The 6709-nt window shown below is 39.8% G+C and overlaps 1 pseudogene; it reads right to left on the bottom strand.

Moving 5' to 3' along the window:
- Positions 1-2701: 2701 nt before the first annotated feature.
- LOC118574623 lies at positions 2702-5179 on the bottom strand (annotated as a pseudogene).
- Positions 5180-6709: the final 1530 nt, after the last annotated feature.

Here is a 6709-nt window from a genome sequence, read left to right on the forward strand (position 1 = left end):
ACCAAGCTGATTTTATTACTGTTGCTCTATAGTAGAGCTTGTGGTCAGGGATCATGATGCCTTCAAAAGTTGTTTTATTGTACAGGATTATTTTGACTATGCTGGATTTTTTGCTTTTCCAAATGAATTTCAGTATTGATCTTTTCAGGTCTTTGAAGAATTGTGTGGGATTTTGATGGGGATTGCATTGCATCTCTACATTGCTTTTGGTAAAATTGCCATTTTTACTATGTTAATCATACCTATACATGAACATGGGAGATCTTTCCATTTTCTGATACCTTCTTCAGTTTATTTCTTCAGGACCTTAAAGTTCTTATCATCCAGATCTTTTACTTGCTTAGTTAGATTTACCCCAAGATATTTTATATTATTTGTGGCTATTGTAAAGTGTAATGTTTCTTTGATTTCTTTCTCATCACATTTATCATTTGTATATAGGAGGGCTACTGATTTTTTTTAGTTAATTTTGTATCCTGCCATGTTACTAAAGGCCTTTATCAGCTGTAAGAATTCCTTGGTTGAATTTTTGGAGTCTCTTATATATACTATCATGTCATCTGCAAATAGTGAAAGTTTGATTTCTTCTTTTCCAATTTGTATCCCTTTGATCTGTTTTTGTTGTCTTATTGCTCTAGCTAGAACTTCAAGTACTATATTGAATAAATATGGGGAGAGCTGACAGCCTTGTCTTGCTCCTGATTTTAGTGGAATCACTTTGAGTTTCTCTTCATTTACTTTGATGTTGGCTGTTGGCTTGCTGTAATTGCCTTTATTATGTTGATGTATGTTCCCTGTGTTCCTGGTCTCTCCAAGACCTTAATCATGAAGGGGTGTTGGATTTTCTCAAAGGCCTTTTCAGCATCTAATGCAATGATTATGTGGTTTTTTTTCTTTCAGTTTGTTTATATGGTGTATTGCACTGACAAACTTTCATATGTTGAACCAACCTTGCATCTCTAGGATGAAGCCTACTTGATCACGGTGGATAATTATTTTGATGTGTTCTTGGAGTCTGTTTTCCAATATTTTATTGATTATTTTTGCATCAATATTCATGAAGGAGATCGGTCTGTAATTCTCTTTCTTTGTTGAATCTTTGTTTGGTTTAGGAATCAGGGTAATTGTAGCCTCATAGGAGTTTGGTAATGTTCCTCCTGCTTCTATTGTGTGGAACAATTTAAAGAGTATTGGTATTAACTCTTCTTTGAAGATCTGATAGAATTCTGCGTTGAAACCATCTGGACCTGGGCTCTTTTTGGTTGGGAGACTTTTAGTGACTGTTTCTATTTCCTTAGGGGTTATTGGTCTATTTGAATAGTTTATCTTGTCTTGATTTAATTTAGGTATGTGGTGCATATACAGAAAATTGTCCATATCTTTTAGATTTTCCAATTTTGTAGAGTACATTTTTTTGAAATATGACCTGGTGATCTCTGGATTTCCTCATTGTAAGTTGTTATATATCCCTTTTCATTTCTGATTTTGCTAATTTGGATGCTCTCTCTCTCTTTTGGTTAGTCTGGATAAGGGCTTGTCTATCTTGTTGATTTTCTCAAAGAACCAACTCTTTGTTTTATTGATTATTTGTATTCTCTTTGTTTCTATTTTATTGATTTCAGCTCTGAATTTGATTATTTCCTGGCCTCTATTCCTTCTGGGTGACTTTGCTTCTTCTTGTTCTAGAGCTTTCAGGTGTGCTGTTAAGTCACTAGTGTGAGATTTCTCCAACTCCTTTATGTGGGCATATATTGCCATGAATTTTCTTCTTAGCATTGCTTTCATAGTGTCCTATAAGCTTAGGTATGTTGTACATTCATATTAATTCAGCTATAGGAAGTCTTTAATGTCTTTCTTTATTTCTTCCTTGACCCACTGGTGATTCAGTTGAGCATTATTCAGTTTCCATAACATTGTAGGCTTTCTGTAATTTTTGTTGTTGTTGAAATCTAACTTTAAATCATGGTTGTCTGGTAGAATACAGGAAGTTATTCCAATTGTTTTGTATCTGTTGAGATTTGCTTTGTGACCAAGTATGTGGTTGATTTTAGAGAAGGTTCCATTGGGTGATGAGAAGAAGGTATATTCTTTTTTTGTTGGCATGGAATGTTCTGGGGATATTGATTAAGTCCATTTGAGTCATAACATCAGTTAAGTCCCTTATTTCTCTGTTATGTTTTGATTTGGCAGATCTGTAAAGTGGTGAGACTGGAGTGTTGATGTCTTCCAGTATTAATGTGTGGGGTTTTATGTGTGATTAAAGCTTTAGTGATGTTTACTTTACATATGTGGGTGCCCTTGTGTTTGGTGCATAAATGTTCAGAATTGAAACTTCCTCTTTGTGGGTCTTTCTTGTGATGAGTATGTAATATACTTCTTGATCTCTTTCAATTGATTTTAGTTTTAATTCTATTTTGTTCAATATTAGGATAGCTACACTAGCTTGCTTTTTTAAAATGACATCCTCTTTATTTTGCATACTTTTAATTTCAGAAAAAAATAAAAAAACAAACAAAAACCACAATACACAATACTCAGCCATGGTATTCTGTGGGAGGGGATTTTCTTGCCTGAAGGCACAAGGCCAGGATAAAAGACGATCCTCTAGCATGAGCAGAGGGCCAGGTAGGTCAGGGCTAGTCAAGGCTGCTGGGGGAGCCACAGGGAAACTATACAGAGGACATGGTCTTCCCAGGACTCTCTAATCTACTTTTTCCATGTAGGAGGCATTCTCATCACCGTCAAGTGGGTGGGATCTCATCAGGAACAGCAGCACTGGCCTCATCAGCTTTCACCTCATCTTCATCAATACCCAAGCCTGGTTTGATCATGGGGTAGATATGGTTGGAGTGGGTTTGGGGATCTTCAAGTGAGAAACCAGAGGTGTTTTAAACAGCAGCACAACCATGCCCTTTACAGCTTTGTCATTTTTGTCTGCCTCAGCCTTCTGCCTCAGGGTTTCTACAATGGGATGGTTAGGGTTGATCTCTAGATGTCTTTGGCCATCATGTAGTATATTGTAGAGTTGTCTCAAAGTGTCTGGGCCTTCATGACCCCCTCCATATTGGCTGTCTAGCCATAGGTGCTTGTTACAATGCACCAGGGTGAAGACACAAGCCTGTTGGAGATTGTCACCTTCTCAACCTTCTTCTCCAGGATCTCCTTCATGAGCTTCCAGGAATTTTCAAACCTTGCCTTGCTCTCCTCCATTTTCTGTAGCAGGAACCTTAAAGGTACTTATTAATAAGAACAAACCTGAGGCCAGATATTGGGGTTAATGCTGGAAGATCAGAGAAGCAGAACAAGCCATAGCTACCTCACCTTGCTAGTTCCTCAGGTGATCATGTCCTCAGCTGGTTTTGTTTCCTCAGGCTGGAAACTTCTGAGTCCTCATCCACATGAATCTCAGCTGAATTGTGCTACTCCAAAGTGTGAATGCTGAACCAGCCAAATGCTTCTAGTTTTCTGGTCCTCATGCCTTATATATCTTTCTATTTTCTGCTGTCACTCCCTGGGATTAAAGGCTGGATTTCTGGGATTAAAGGTGTGTGTCACCATGCCTAGCTGTTTCTAAATTGGCCTTGAACTCAGATATCTACCTAGCTCTGCCTCCCAAGTGCTGGGATTAAAGTTGTGCACCACCACCACCCAACTTCTGCTATGGCTTATTCTGACCCATTTTCTAGCCACCATTTTTGCTTTGTTCTAGTGGTTGTCTGTTCTCTGACCCCAGATAAATTTATTAGGGTGCACAATATATTGGGGAACATAATACCACCACAATTTTATTCTTCTCTTCCTCATCCTCTGGTTGCTCCAGGCCTTTCTTAGTCACAGAGACCAGGCTCTTTCCATCAAACTCCTTGAGCTGCTGCACACAGTACTCATCAATAGGCGCAGTCATGTACACCACCTCAAAGCCTCACTTCTGCACATGCTCCACAAATGCAAAGTTGGATACCTGATCTTTGCTCTCAACAGTGATATAATAGAAGTCCACTCCTTCATGTGAGACATATTCTGACAGAGAAGTCATCTCATCTCCAGACTGAGAGGTGTGATAGCAGAGTAGCTCAGAGAGGCCCCAATGGTTTGTGGAGTCTTCATGGATTCCAAGCTTTAGATTATTGGAGAAGGCCTCATAAAATTTCTTATAGTTCTCTTTGTCTTCAGCCAACTCAGAGAAGAGCTCAAGATACTTCTTCACAATGTTTTTGTGGATGACTTTCTGGATCTTGCTTTGCTGGGTGGACCATTTCTCAGGAGATGTTCAGGGACAGGTCCTCAGAGTCAACCACATTACAGTTAAAGTTGAGTTATTCAGGTATCAGCTCATCACTGCTGTCCATGATGAACACATGATGTACATACAGTATGATGTTGTTGTTCTTATAAAAAAGTCAAAGGGAGCTCACCATGGAATGAAGAGCAATGCTCTGAATTCCAACTGACCTTCTACAGAGAAGTGCTTGACTGCCAAGTGGTCCTCACAATCATTGGTGAGGCTCTTGTAGAATTCCCCATATTCCTCTTGAGTGATGTCATCAGGGCTCCTGGTCCAAATGTGCTTAGTCTTATTCAGTTCCTCCTGATCAATGTACTTCTTGATCTTTTTCATTTTCTTCTTATCTTTACCACTGTCATCCTCCTCATCTGATCCCATGTCTTTAATCTTAGGCTTCTCCTTGTCATCCTTGTCTTCCTCCTCTTTCTCACCCTTCTCTTTCTTTGCCTCATCATCAGTGATCTCCTTCTCCAAGGAACAAGATAATGGGATAGCCTATGAACTGTGAGTTTTCTTTACCACTTCCTTGACTCTCCTCTCCTCTAAGTATTTTGTCTGGTCTTCTTTGAGATGAAGGATCACTTTGGTACCCTGGCCAATGGGCTCACCATGGTCTGCATGAACTGTGAAGGATCTACCAGCAGAGGACTCCCAGGCATACTGCTCATCATCATTGTTCTTTGTGATCACCATCACTTTCTCTGCCACTAGATAGGCAGAGTAGAATCCAACCCCAAACTGTCCAATCATGAAGATGTTGGCACCAGCCTGGAGCACCTCCATGAATGCCTTTGTGCCAGACTTAGCAGTGGTTCCCAAATTATTTATGAGATCAGCCTTGGTCATGCCAATGCCTATGTCCACCAAAGTCAGTGTTTGCTCTTGAGGGTTGGGTTAGTCAAAGAAAATACAAAAGCCAAAAATGTCATAACACAAAATGTCCAGGATATCTGGGACACCATGCAAAGACCAAATCTAAGAATAATAGAGATAGGAGAAGGAGAAGAATATCAACTCAAAGGCATAGAAAATATATTCAACAAGATCATAGAAGAAAAGTTTTCCAACTTAAATAAATACCTGTTAAGATACAAGAAGCCCATAGAACACCAAACAGACTAGACTCCCTCCCAAAAAAGTCCCCTCGCCACATAATAATTTAACAACTAAATATACAGAATAGTAAAAGAATATTAAGAGCAGAAAAGGAAAAAGTCCAAGTGACTTATAAAGGCAAACCCATCAGAATAACACCTGATTTCTCAATGGAGACTTTGAAAGCCAGAAGGATCTGGACAGATGTAATGCAGACACTAAGAGACAATGGATGCCAGCTTGAACTAATAAACCCAGAAAAACTTTCAATCACCATAGTTGGAGTGAACAACACATTCCAACACAAAAGTAGATTTAAACAATATCTATCCACAAACCCAGCCCTTACAGAAAGCCCGGGAAGGATAATTCCAACCTAAGGAAGTCAGATACACCCACAAAAAACACAGACAACAGATATCCCCACAGCAGTAAATCCCAAAGAAGAGAAATTCACACACACTACCAAAAGATAACAGGAACTAACAATCACTGGTCATTAATATCCCTTAGTATCAATGGACTTAATTCACCTATAAAAAGACACAGGATAACAGAATGGATAAGAAAGACCCTTCTTTCTGCTGCATACAAGAAACACACCTCAATTTTAAAGATAGACACTACCCCAGAATAAAATGCTGGGAAAAGTCTTTTCAATCAAATGGACTAAAGAAGCAAGCTAGTGCTCTTGAGTCATGGCCATGCAGCCTAGGCTTGGCATTTGAGTCAGACATGCTCTGTGCCCACCATGCTTTGTGCTACCACTTGGCTTTCCCATCAAGATGCTTGAGGAAGTGCACCATGGAGAGGAAGAGGTGGAGACCTTTGCCTTTCAGGCGGAAATTGTTCAGCTCATGTCTTTCATCATCAATACTTTCTATTCCAACAAGCAAATTTCCCTTCAAGAGTTGATCTCTAATAATTCTGATGCCTTGGAGAAAGGCTTGTGTCTCAGATAAGGGTCCTAGGGGCAGGACTCTATGGTATGAGCAGATTCATTCACCTCTTGGTCTAATGAGAGCTGGCGGTTTGGTTTCTCAGGAAGTTGCTGGGGTCTCAGGCAGATGGGTATGGGGACAGGGCATGTAGATTGCAGGGTCTACTGGGGGGCAGTTCATGAAGAGGGAGGCTTTCCAGCAGGAGTTTTGCCTGCTGGCTGGCAACTGGGACAGAGATGTATGGGGGTTCCCAGGGACTGCCAGTTTGATCATTCTATACCTGCTTGGCCTGTAGGATTGTGTAGTATACTTGTAATATGCTTTATATTGTAATTAGCCAAAAATTGCTCCATTTTACCAGAGACAAATGCTGGGACATTGTCAGTTT

The sequence above is a fragment of the Onychomys torridus genome, chromosome X (genome assembly GCF_903995425.1).
Source record: "Onychomys torridus chromosome X, mOncTor1.1, whole genome shotgun sequence".
Taxonomy (NCBI): Eukaryota; Metazoa; Chordata; class Mammalia; order Rodentia; family Cricetidae; genus Onychomys; species Onychomys torridus.